We start from the raw sequence: 13,091 nt of genomic DNA, 5'->3' as shown, positions 1-13,091 counted from the left end.
TCCAATGAAGGGCCATGAATACTGTTAAGGGACTGGAGCATCTCTCCTATGAGGAAAGGCTGAGAGAGCTGGGACTGTTCAGCCTAGAGAAGAGAAGGCTTGGGGGGATCTTATCAATGTATATAAATACCTGAAGGTAGGGTGCAAAAAGGACGGACCCAGGCTCTTTCCAGTGGTGCCCAGTGACAGGACAAGAGGCAATGGGCACAAACTGAAATACAGGGGGTTCCCCCTGAACATCAGGAAACACTTTTTCACTGTGAGGGTGACCGAGCCCTGGCACAGGTTGCCCAGGGAGGTTATGGAGTCTCCCACCTCGGAGATATTCAAAAGCTGCCTGGACATGGTCCTGGGCAACTGGCTGTAGATGTCCCTGCTTGAGCATGGGGCTTGGACAAGATAACCTCCAGAGGTCCCTTCCAACCTCAACTCTGATCAACTTTGGTTAAGCATTTTAGATGCAAAATAACCTGCAGAGTCAAAGTAGCTTGAAAAACATGATAGCTATGATTTAGGGCAAATTTTTGACATAGTATAGGAGATTTTTAGGATTTTTGTTAGTGTGCACGAGAAAATGCTGTTATATCTTGAAATGTCACAGAGTAAGTTTACCTCTAAATATGCTGTGACAAATATAATAAAAAAGGTTTCCAGACAGCATGCCAGATGGATGTCAGAATTAGATATATTCTTCTGTGTAAAACGAGACTTCCCCCTTATAAATATTTTTGTGGAGAAAGTGATAATAGAAACATGAAAATAATTGAAAACTGAAATACAAATGCAATATACATTACTGGTATTATTGGAACTTCATGCCCTTTAACTCAAAAAGCAGCTTTATAAAATATTATGCTGAACTGTGACAAGACTGAAGGTATTAAAAAGGACCACAGTGGAAGTAGTTCTGCATGAAAAATGGAATATTTTTGTGGGAAATATGAAATGGGAATCTCTAATGATAAGAATAGAGTGGACATGTAAAAGGACATTTGGACACCCGTGATATCTGAGCACAGTTATGCAGAAATCTGTGGTTAATTCAAGCAGCACTGTTCTTATATTATTACTAAAGTAGAGCACTAAAAAAATTTCTAACATTGCAGATAACAGAATTTATTCCTAAAGCACTCTTTGATGTATAATTAGGTAGATACCATTGTATTTTTTTTCTTTGAAGGTTCTTAAGATATGTTATCTTGCACTTCAGCTGACTTCATAATGATTCATTGTACCAAATGAAATTATATAGTGTAGAAAGATTCTTACTGTGCTAAAAAGGTGGACTAAAACTAGTCTCTTGCGCTATCCACAGTTTTCAGTGGAATCCTTCCTATAAAAAAAGGTGAGAAATATAGGAATAAGTTGTTAACGTACTCAAGAGAAGTCAAATGAACAGGCCTGGAAACAAATCTTGCATCTGTTTTAAAAGGAACAGTAGTAGCACAATTTGCCTCCAGAAAGGATATCCACAGTCACTTGGAATATCACTTTAGAGGATTCTTTCTGTTCTTGTAGGCTTTGTTTTCCCTGAGCCTGCCTGTGCCATAGCAGTTTGTCTGCTAGCAAAGCATATCTGGTAAACCAGCTTGCTTCCCACAAGTTACACTTGCATTGGTGAGTCATAGCTGTCCAGACCTGGCTCGATGAGGTGTTGGAAGTTAGAAATGAAAATCTGATCCAGTCTCCTCTCTTACTTTCTGATTTTACAGTGGGATTGAGAGATTATTCTCTGTGATGAATGCACTTCTATGCACCTCCTAACAATTTTGCTTACCTCTGTTGAATTTATACACTAGATGACAGTGTGCTAAGCAATCCACTAGTCCTTTCCCACCCATGTCTCCACTCAGTATGGCCTTTATATTTCCTGGTCACATGGCAGGCCTGCTCCATAGTTTCTTAAGAGGAAGAGTATGTGCAATGGAATTTAAGGTTAAAATATATACTATTCCTACTGTTGTGTGTTAATGCTAGAAGGAGAGAAGGTGAAAGTCAGCCTGTACTTGTGTGGGGTTGGGACTGCTCCCATAGTGCAGTCTTGGGCCATGGGATTATGTTGATCATAATGTTCATTTTGGAGGTTTTGTTGATCTTTTAGACACCCTGCCATCTGGTAGAACTGGAACTTCATTTGTTGTCTGTTGAGAAGCCACTTTCAAGTGAGGAGAATAGATTTGATGTGCTCACAGCAGCATCTGAGGGCACATACTGCTCTGCTCTGTGCCAGCTGGAATTTCCAAAGTGTTAGAGGCTTTGTGTTGAAGTACATGGCAATTGTACACAAGTCAAGAAAGGGCAAAGACAGAAATAAATGTGGCTGAAGTCCTCTTTTGCCAGAATGGGCTGGTGTTTCTTAGCCAAGCAGGCAGAGTAAAAATCCTTACTCACCCACCTGCCCTAAAACTGGGGAGAGATCCAGGGAGCAGTTCCAGTTCCAAATAAACGGTTCTGCCTGTATATCTTGGACAAAAGGAGACTGTACTCTGATTTCAGACTCTTCAAAACACTTCCCTATGCCTACCAGCGTAGTTTACTTCTTCAAATAACACTACTTCATCACATTCAAGAGTGGATCATCCTCTCGGTAGTGGTAAAGTCACGTGGTGAGAGATAGATGGTACTGATTTCAGCAGAAGATGCCAGGCTCTGACTGTTTTAAAAATCCAATAATTGTGTCTATTTTAATATATCAACATAGACTTCAGAAAGTAACTTTATGGGCCAGTGTTAAAAAAAAAATCTTTGGTCCTTTGTTTCCTAATGCTGTTATGTTTGAAGAAAGTTAGTTTAAAATAATCCCTTGAGAAAGCAAGTGCAGATGTTAAAAACAGAAAGACACAAGCAAACTAGCTTTGGTTTGCTCTTTTGTACAGCTTATTCATTTTGATTGTATCTTGGTATAAATCCTTGTCATTAAGTGCTCATGTACCTTACAGGCAGCATTTGATGTTTTCTTCTGAATGGATTGGATCAGTTCCAGTAGCAGATACTGTAATATTTATAATTGACTTTGACAGTGGATTATGTGGAACTGAATGTCCTAAGGCATGAAAGTAAATCACATCAGCTTCAGGTTCTCAGCCGTTGTGGCTTTTGCTGCTTTGATATTGGTGCTATAGATTCCTTTGCTTGTTTGGTTTGACATTTACCTGCTTCTTTGCCTTCTCCCCCTTCTTTCCTTTACACTCCTACCCACTCGCTGACTAAATTCTTCCTTGATTTTTAGAATTCAGTGGCACCTCAAGGAATGGCAGAAAGGACTGACTACAGGAAAAAAAAAAGAGGAAGAGAGGTCTCCTTGTGGTGTTTGCAGGCAGTGCAGTCACAGTGTTGCAGATGAGAACAAGAAAGTGAAACTGTCAGGAAACAGGTGGTTCTTCTTTATTGCTTTTTTCTGTCTCACTGTTGAAAGACTTAATAGCACTTCTCCTTTTCCTCTGTGACATAGCACAACTCGGCTGCACTGGGTTGAAGGAATCACATGGGACTCTTTATCTAGACATCTGTGCTTTTCCCTCTCTTTTAAATTCAGCATCAGGGCTTCTCCGTTCCTTGGGCCCTATGGGAGATTCACTTCTTTCACACTTGACAAGTATGCCCCTGCTGTGTCTCCTCATGTTCTCATTCAAGAATAGCAAGATGGAGTGGCTACATCCCTTCATTAAATTCCTTCCAACTTCTTCAGAAACCCTTTGAATGACTTTGGTTTAGACAGCCATGATCATGTTGATCCATTGTCATGTACTGTTGGTGAACATACTCCTCCGCATGAGCCTACCTGTGTTGTCACGCTAGTCATGATTACACCAGTTGCTAAACAGATTGAGAAAGGGTAGCAGCTGTCTTCAAAGGCCTTCAAGTATGTTAATATACACCCTAATCCAGGCTCCAGTTGTATCAGTGATGCAGGAAAGTTCAAACTGAAGGAACTGCACTATTAAAGTTACGGGTCAAATGACAGAGGAGGAGGAGTCAGTAAAGTTTTGCCTACATTTACCTGAAGCCAACTGCTAATCCCAATTGTGCTGGTGCTATAGTACAGATAAATGTCTTTACAGGCGTCCTAGTTTCAAAGAACTGCATAGATGTGAAGTGAAGGAACCCTCTGATTTCTGTAAAAAACTGTTCTGCAGTTATGCCTGCCTGATCAGGTGCCAGGGTTGTATCAGTCCTCCAGTCATTTTTGGACCGACAGTCCTGGAACACCTCACACCTGCCTTTCAGGAAAGAGTCTGCTGGCCAGTCACTCAGAATGGCATCTGCACCAGCTTGTACTGGAGGGAGAATAGCTGTCTTTTCAGGTTTTGTCACTGCACCATGACATACCTGCCACTCTGGCTGTCAAAGTCCTCAAGTGCCATGAACTGTGAAGGAGCTGAGCGTCCTTATGTCAGCCTTGTCTTCACATGTAAACACAAGGAGCTGCAATGTGTGTGAACTGCCCTGGCAGAGAGTGCCACACAAAACTGTGACCTTTTTTTTGCCCGGGATTCATTTGCAGCTGCAGCAGGGACCACAGAGACCATAGTTTAAATGGTAATGACTGAAGCAAAACTCCCCGGTGTCTACTTCGGTAGACAGGCATTCAACAAACACAGGTTAGAGGAGGATCAGTGCAGGGGTGACTAGATGAAACATAATGGATTATGATGTACCTGAAGTGAATGGGATGATCTGATGGTCTCCTTTGATTTAAAACTTTATAAAGCCATAAAATAACTCAGTGCTATTCCCTGCTGGGGTAAGTGTTGGCCTTTTGCGTTTCACTTAATGCAGCGAAAATAGGGAGAGCATACAAGCTCTGTGGTAAATCAGATTTTTTGTTTTAATAAATTCAGTTTTATTAAGTTAATGGATTGAAACTGTAGATACACTGTCCGTATTTTAAGTACAGTGGGACCTTTCTCAATTTTTTCCACAAATTTTCCAAAGTTAGTATGAATTGCTGAGAATAACTAACACTGTACATCAGCAATAGTTTCAATAGCAGCAAAGCTAGAAGTGTTGGAGGATCAGCCTTTAGCATAACACTGAAGATGTTGCTTTATTTTAGAACCTGTGCCAGCACTTGAATCACAACAGCTCAGAATGACCTTTGTCCATAACTACCAATTTACACCAGCTATACCCACAAGGATGAGATGAGAAAATTTTTAATGAAAATAAAAGATATCTGGAAGTTTGCCTCTGGGAGAGAAGAGGAATTTGTGGGCTGTCTTTTGCGGAACACCTCCCCCTAAAATTTCTTAGCCCTTTAGAAACCTTTTGGCCACATACGAAGTCATCACTGAGTATTAGTGATTGATGTGAAATTATTTATTTTCAATGTTTTTTTTAAATTGATAATATCCCTTTTTACTAATGAAAAATGTTAAGAATAAAATAAACCTTGGCCTTCCCAATATCTTAAAATAAGATATAGAAGGAACAACAAAAAATGGAAAATTGAAAAAATGCAGAAGGGGCTTTTTGTTGCAGTGAGAGGAATTTCTGTTAAAGTTTTCTTTTAGATTTTTGGCCTCAGTCTTGCAAACTGCTCTGAATAAGCCATGTCCCATGTCAATCCTGAGTCTAATTGATTTCAAGTAGTCTCAGCAGGGAGCAGTTTCCCGGTTCAAGGCCTTGTTTATTCCTGGTTGTGCTGAGCTGTTTGGCTCTGTCATTTTAGTGTGAGTGATTCCCAAACCATTGGGATTCCTGTAATGGATGAAACTCAGGCTATTACTTCTTTTATTTAGAAATCAGATTAGACATCTTGGACAGTAATATTTTTTCTGTATATTTTGGCACTTCCAACCAAAGCAACATACCTGGTAAATCTCTTTTGAGATGCTCCTGCTTCAAAACACATAGAGAAATTCTCTTTTATACAGTTTGATGTTAAAAGAGGATGACAGTAAACCCTTTGATACTATTTGCAGAATCATGAAGAATTTACTCCTTTTGTTCCTTTTTCTTTATGTTGTTTTTTTTCTAGTCTTTTAAATATGTTTCTTTCAATATGCGTTGGTTTTAAGGGAGCATTATGATTCAGTCTAATTAGCTGCAGTCCTTGAGTCTGAGGAGCAAAAGGTTTTACATTTTTAATTTGGATTGCTAAAGCTGTAGAAATATTTCATTTCTTCCAAGGATAATAATTAACTCTTTCTGGGTTACCTGACAGTATTTCCTCAGGTAGGATTAAATTTCAGTGAGGAGTAAATCAGATATCTATAATAACCTTGCATATGCAAATATTTCCACCTTTGGGTCATTTGCAGGTGCAAAAGACTACCGCAATTGAGAACTTCTTGGCAACAAATGGAGGTCTTAATTGGACCTTCTACTACCTCGACCAGTATTAATTTTGGTCTGTCTGATGAGAAGGTTAGAAAGTATTTTTAAACAACTTTACAGGTGAAAAAGTCTGCATAGTTGTGGTATCCCAATCCAGCATTCTGTTTTAAGAATACATTAGTTTAATTTAAACCCATTCCTAATGAATTTATGGCAAAGGAAAATAAACCTACTTTCAATTTAGTGGTTTGAACTGAGTTACATTTAGTCATTTTAAATGCACACTTAGTTAAACTAGTGCTACATTTTATAGATGGCCCTGTAGGTTTTGATCTAGGTAAAGAAAATTGGCAGCAGTACCAGTTAGTTTAGGCCAACATAGGTCCCTGAAAAATGCAGCAACTGGGGCAAAATACAGTTTATCCCATTTTAGTTTGGTCATTTATTTTTCTTGTGTACAAGTCAGACCAATTTTACTCTGTTCTCACGTTCCTCATCCAATGCAATGCCTTGACAAGATGTCGCATGTCAGCTGATATACAGTGACTGTGCATCTGTCAAGACACATAAGAAATTATCTAAATTCATTTAGGTTTCATGGAAAGATGGCTAAGCTAGCTTTGGTTATATCACTATTTGTTACAGGCTGAGAAAACTGACATGGACTGTGGCCATGGATCATCTGATACACAGTAGCCTGTTACCTCATTGTAATTTGTCTGTGTGGCAATTTCTGAGAGTTTCCAGACAGCTTATTTTGTGTACCTGAGCAAATCCCTTTAAAATGTTAGCCTAAATCAAATAGAAGCGATTTTCTTCTGTTGACATGCACATACGCAAATTAAGCTACACTGTTTTAATCCTCCTATCAGTCTACTGTATCTCTAAATACATACCTTGCTTTACATCACAGTAATTTGTGTGTATGCACATACCTCTAGGAGTTTGCACTGATGTAACTAATTTGATAGTTACTATTAAACCTGTGTTTTGCCAGTTTTTAAAATCTAGATGAGCAAATAAAAAAAATGAGTAATTTGATCCTGATATTGTCATAGCTAGCAATAACAACACTTGTGTCACCGGTGTGTAAAACCCCACAGTAGATAGAATTAGAAAAGGTAGACATAAAGAAAGAGGAAATTAAGTCTCCTGGTTCGTGTTTATGCTGTAGCCCTGCATGCAAGGAGACTACTAATAATTAAATCAGGTAATTAATAATTGTTAGATTAAAACTAACATTGCCACTAAACTGCAGAGCTTACATGGTATCTGCTTTTTTACACAACTGATGTTAATAACTTATTGCTAAAAATGGATCTCTATATACATCCTTTTGTACCTAAGTAAATAAATAGCTTGGTTCTCATCTTGTTTTCTTTCCCTTGGTATTTCCAAATATAAAACTCATGTAAAACCTTTTATTTTGCCCTGCTATCATTTCCAGCTTGAATGCCACAAATATGCAGACATCATGTGGTTTCCCTAGCAAGTGGCTATGATGAGCTTGGAACTGTGTGAATAGCAGTGATAAACAGTTATTGACTTCTTTGGGGTTTTTTGTGTCAGAATTGAAATGTACCCCATAGTATGGCTCCAAGGTTTTGTTGCAAGGGAAAAAAGCTGAGACAGTGCTGCATTTTTAATGGCTGAGTCACCTGCCTCTGTCCCAACACCCGAATCTCTCATTTTAGCACTCCTCTGAAATTCAAGTTTGTTTGCATTGATAGGTCTGCAGCCTGTGTTAATGTAATTTATATTAGTATGGTAGCTGGTAACAGTGATTTTGGGTGTAATAGTGTTTGAAATTGCATGGTGCCTTTGATTGAAGGATTTCAAAGTGTCTTAGAACAAAATATTTAATTAACCATTACCTCAGCATTACCAGCAGCTTTGCTTGGAATAGGTTATGATGTGCACACCTAGAGAAGGATTAGACAGTAGGTCATGAGAAATGTGACCTTCTGAAAACATTGCTTGGTTACAGTTCTCTTCAGCCCAAATATTTACATTTCCAGTGAGGGGAGTGGTATATCACTTCTAGCTCAGAAGAAAAAATACCTCAAGTTTGTCATTGTTATGGCACACACGGGAGTGATTGCTGTGCATGTATAAAAAAAGGTGAATCTAAAGAGACTTTCTTGTATCCTCATAAAGGACGATTATACAATTAACATTTGAAATTTATAGAACAACTGCAAATTTTGGTACAAAAGAAATAAAATTACAATGTAAGATATTATGAAGTGTTGTTCAATGCCAAGAAGGAGATGTCAATGCATCACAAAAAAAGATTCTCCGCGCTCCTAAGTTGCAAAACACTGTTAGTCATGACATCCCAAGGTATATAAACGTGATTCATTTTTAAGCTTCTGTTTATTACAGAACCATCTATTAGCATTTAATGAGAGTACTGTCAAGACTATGTAGGAAATAGTTTATATTTAAAGGGATGTCGCAATTTCAAACATTTTAAAATTAATAATTCAGCATGCTATTATCTCTTCATCCTATAACTTCTCCTGTGCATGCGACTTTCCTGCCTGAAGGGAATCCCATTCAGTTCAGAGCAAACCTTTGGGGGCAGTTGGTTTTGTTTGTCTGGGATGGCATCTGAAACCAGGCCATGAAATGTCTTAGCACTCCAGGCTTCTTATTGATCTGGTGACTGTGTTGGCTATAAGAAGGGGAAAAATATGTGCATTTTTTTTCTGTGGGCTGCAAGACTCTGTCTCCCTTGCTAGCTGCACCTCTGAAAAGTCAGGTCTTTATCAATGTCCAAGAACAACTGTCTCCTCTTTCTCCTGGGAAGCTTGTCCGTAGACTAGATGAGGATATAAGAGAAGTAGATTCTATTTTTAGGTCTAATAGTAGCTTGTCAAGTCTTGATGAAGGTACTTCACAGCTTTTTTCCTCAATTTCTTTATCTGTAAAATGGGCATAATGATACCAGCCTCTTTCATGTGCTGCTTTGATATGTACTAATGAAAAATGCTGCTATGACCTTTTCTGTAGCTACTATCTCCTTGTAGAAGGCCTGATTCTGTTAGATGCTACCTGAATGGTAATGAGACCTCTTAATGCTTAGTAATGCTTAATGCTTAATGTTCAGCATGTGCTCAGTACTGTGCAGAAGTAGGTCCAAATAATGATGCTTTTTTTTCTTTATTTTGTCCCATTACAAGACTGTGTTATATTTTCCACGTAATATTTCGGAAGTCTTAACTAGACTAACAGGAGGGCATTCTGCATGGGGTTAGTTCTGCATTCTGTTCAAAAGAATTAAGAGTGCAGCTGAGCTGATGCCACCATTTCTTCTAATGTTAAAATACATATGCTTTCTCATTGTTTGGACCTAAATTATCCTTGAATCCTGTGCATAATAGTTAATTCTGACTGCAGCAATGCTCACTAATACTAATGAGTGTGGGTCTGATGCATGACAGGATGCCTTTCTGCCAAAAAGCCACTCATACCTCCTGCAGCTGCTATTTTTGCTGTTCAGCCTGGAAGGAATTTTATAGGCCTGTTCTTCCTATTCCCCAGAAACAACCCAGCGCTTCAGGAGAGAGATGAGGCTGAAACTCATTCCAAGCCATAATGTTGACATATTAACAGGATCCTATCAAGAGCTTCTTGAGATTAAAATATATTAATACATAAAATTATGTAATTTCTCTCTCTGTGACACCTCCTGTACCCCATCACCCAGATTGAAGTACATGACATATTAGTGCACCTACTTGGTAGCCTGTTAACATTATAGATAATATAAGGAAACTGCTTAATAAGTTTTTACGCCATTTAAGCAAATTGCAAACTGCCTTTTACCAGTCAGCTGACAAAGTTTCTCAGAGAACTGAAGTAATTTACTAATTCTAGTGTGCAGAAGGTAGTGTGAGCGTTCTCCTGTCCTAAGGTGAAGAACGTTTATTCCCAGATAATATTACTTTGTTGATTGCATATGAAAATAATGCTGTCTTACTCTTTCTGAAATTGTGGGATAAGGTGACCATAGTTGGGAATCCAGTATTCCATCAACCTTTATATCTGCATGAAGAAAGAGTAAGACTGAAAAAGGCAGCAATCTGATTAGTTAGAAGTGGTTATAATTTGTTTTGCTGTAGGTCAACAGTTGTCTAGAGAATAACGTCAAAAACCTGTTCTACTTTGCTTTCTTTGGTCTTGTGCTGAAATGGGTTTTTTGCTACTTGACCCTTTTCCCAGGGATTCTTGGGAATTTAGCTCAAATGATTTGGTATGCTTTTTTCCCAACTGAAGAGTGAATTGTTCTAGGTGTACAAATTATACTTGCTTTATTAATGATTCCTTTACATGACAGCATAGTGCCTAAAGGCATCAAATCAAGACTCAAATAATTCTGTTTAGAACTTGGCTGTTTGATGAAGCTGCATCCTTTATTGTAGTAGTGCCTAATTGTATGCACCGAGCAAGTGAGTTATTTCAGAAGGTTTCCAGAATGATTTCTTTAGGCAACAAATTAATGGCAAGTGTCATGAGAATCAGCAGCAAGGAATGGAGGCAATCTGTGCAAATATTGAGCAATCTGAAAGAAGCTAATGACAAGGTATGGCTCAGAAGATAATACATGGAGGGTGCAAAAATTTTCTATGATGTAACTCATAAAGAAAGATACAATTCTTAATCTTAAGAAACTGATTTGTTAGTAGGGAGGGAAAAGAAATTATGATGTTAAGATTACCGGTTTCCTGAGTTGTGGTGCGATCAGTCTTTCAGAATTTTATTCCCAGATCTCATGCGTGACCACCTCTGAGCATGCACAAAATCTTCCTCAATTGTTTCTGACTGGCTCTTTGGTTTATGTCTTATAAGCTGATCTGTTAGGTGGTAACTGATGAGAAGAGAAAGAAAGGGTTATTTTAATTTATATGGATCTCTTTGCGTCAGCAGGGTTTGGCTGAGTAGATCTATTTATTGTTAGGACCAACAGGTCAGGTGGCTAAGAGAGTTTCAGTGTTGTTTTATTTAAAATACACTTTAAAATACACACAGCTTGAAATCCTGACTTCGTGATTGATTGTATAGCTGGGGGCTTGCATGTTCGGTGAGTTGACCTCACTACCTGATCTGGAGAGCTCAGCTTGAGACAAGGTTCAGTTGACAAGATGTTTCAAAATTAGACTGGACCCACATTATAGCTACACAGGGATTTGTGAAGGAAATTGACAAATGAAGAGCCTAGGGATAAGTATTGAGTTCTTGTTTTAAGAAGGAGTATCTGTGTTGTCTAGACTGAAAACTCTTAACAATATCTTGTGAAGTTATGTTTCATGGACCATTACATTAGAGAGGCTCCTTATGCCTTCATTTCATGTTTATATTTTTGTACTGATTAATTATTATATGCGACAATGCCCTTTGTAAGGAAACATTAGCACAAAATTATTGTCTTCAATTGCAAGCCCATAGGTAGAGATGCTTCTTTAATTGCTTTCAAAGCACATTCTACTCCCACAAATGCCAATTAGCAAAAGCAAAGAGGAGCAGTAGTTTGATGGTCAGGAGTCACTAGGGTGGCACCACACAGGTGTACCATGGGTAGCTAAGAGGCAACCTGGCCGTGTTAGTATAACACATGGCCTGGGCTCTGCTGAGGGAGGCTATTTATACCCTGCTACAGTAACTCTCCTTCAACAAAGTCTGTTGATTCTTCGGTACATAAAGATATGAGCAATAGTGTGACAGTGTGGGAAATATGCCCCTGTCAGGACAAGAATTCTTCTTTGTTTTATGAGCATCATTTATGATTGTAACCTGCAATGCAGGGAAGAATACCTGTTCTATAGCAGCACTGAATGCATCTGGGAAGCAGAAAGAGGCCAATCAAGGTGTCAGCAAAGGTTTCCACTGTGGTAGAATAAAAGGGTTTCTACTAGCAGTATCACTGATTTTCATGTGTTCCCTGCTCAGCTGCTGATAAAGAAGGGGAAGCAGGGGGGAGGTATGGGAAAATTTCAAGTAGAGGAAGAAGAAAAAGGATAGTTCTGCTACCGTAAAGGAGAGATATCCATAAAAGAAATGGAGGTATGTCCAACCTACTTCTGGAAAAAGAAGACAGCTGAAGGAGCTGGGGGGCAAGTGGAGTGTTGTCCTTCCCCAGGGACACAGACCAAATCCAAGTGTTTCAAAGGGAGATGTTTTTCAAGTATTTGTGTTTTTTTATAAGCATTGCAATGCTCTAGCACTAGCTAAAATTAAAATACATGTTTGTAGGAAATTCCTTGAAATGTCTGTTTTATTTTTTTTTGAACATGAACCAGAACAGCTACAGCTAAGTGTAATTCTGGGAGAACGTGCCTAACAGAGGAGTTGGGTTTTACCATTGGTCCCAGGACCTGGGCAGTTGGACTGAAGGATCCCTTGCAGAGGGCTTCAGGCAGGATTTCTGTATCCAGAAATTTGCTGGAGAGACCCAGAATAAAGACAGTATTTGGATTCTTGCCAGATCCAGCTGGCTTGGAAATGTGTGGGATGCAACTGTTGGGTCCAATTACAGCAGATTGATGATTGTCTGTGAAAGGGACTCAGCCAGGACTATGACAAATAGTAATTTGACTTTCCATTACATTTTTCCAAAATCTTTAATGGGGGAAAAAAAAAAGGCAAATATTTACTGTCTCAATAAAAAGCTGAGGCTATACATAAGAAAGGATAGTATGTTTGGGGTTTTTTCATGGGGAAAAGAGTTGTTTTCGTTCCTCTGATATTTTCCTCCGCTTCTCAGCTTTTAACAGTTTCAGAATGGTATGAGAAGGGAATCCTAAAGTGAT

This window comes from Gavia stellata, chromosome 6 (genome assembly GCF_030936135.1).
Source record: "Gavia stellata isolate bGavSte3 chromosome 6, bGavSte3.hap2, whole genome shotgun sequence".
Taxonomy (NCBI): Eukaryota; Metazoa; Chordata; class Aves; order Gaviiformes; family Gaviidae; genus Gavia; species Gavia stellata.
The sequence above is the reverse complement of the archived record's forward strand: the minus strand, read 5'-3'. Positions refer to the sequence as shown.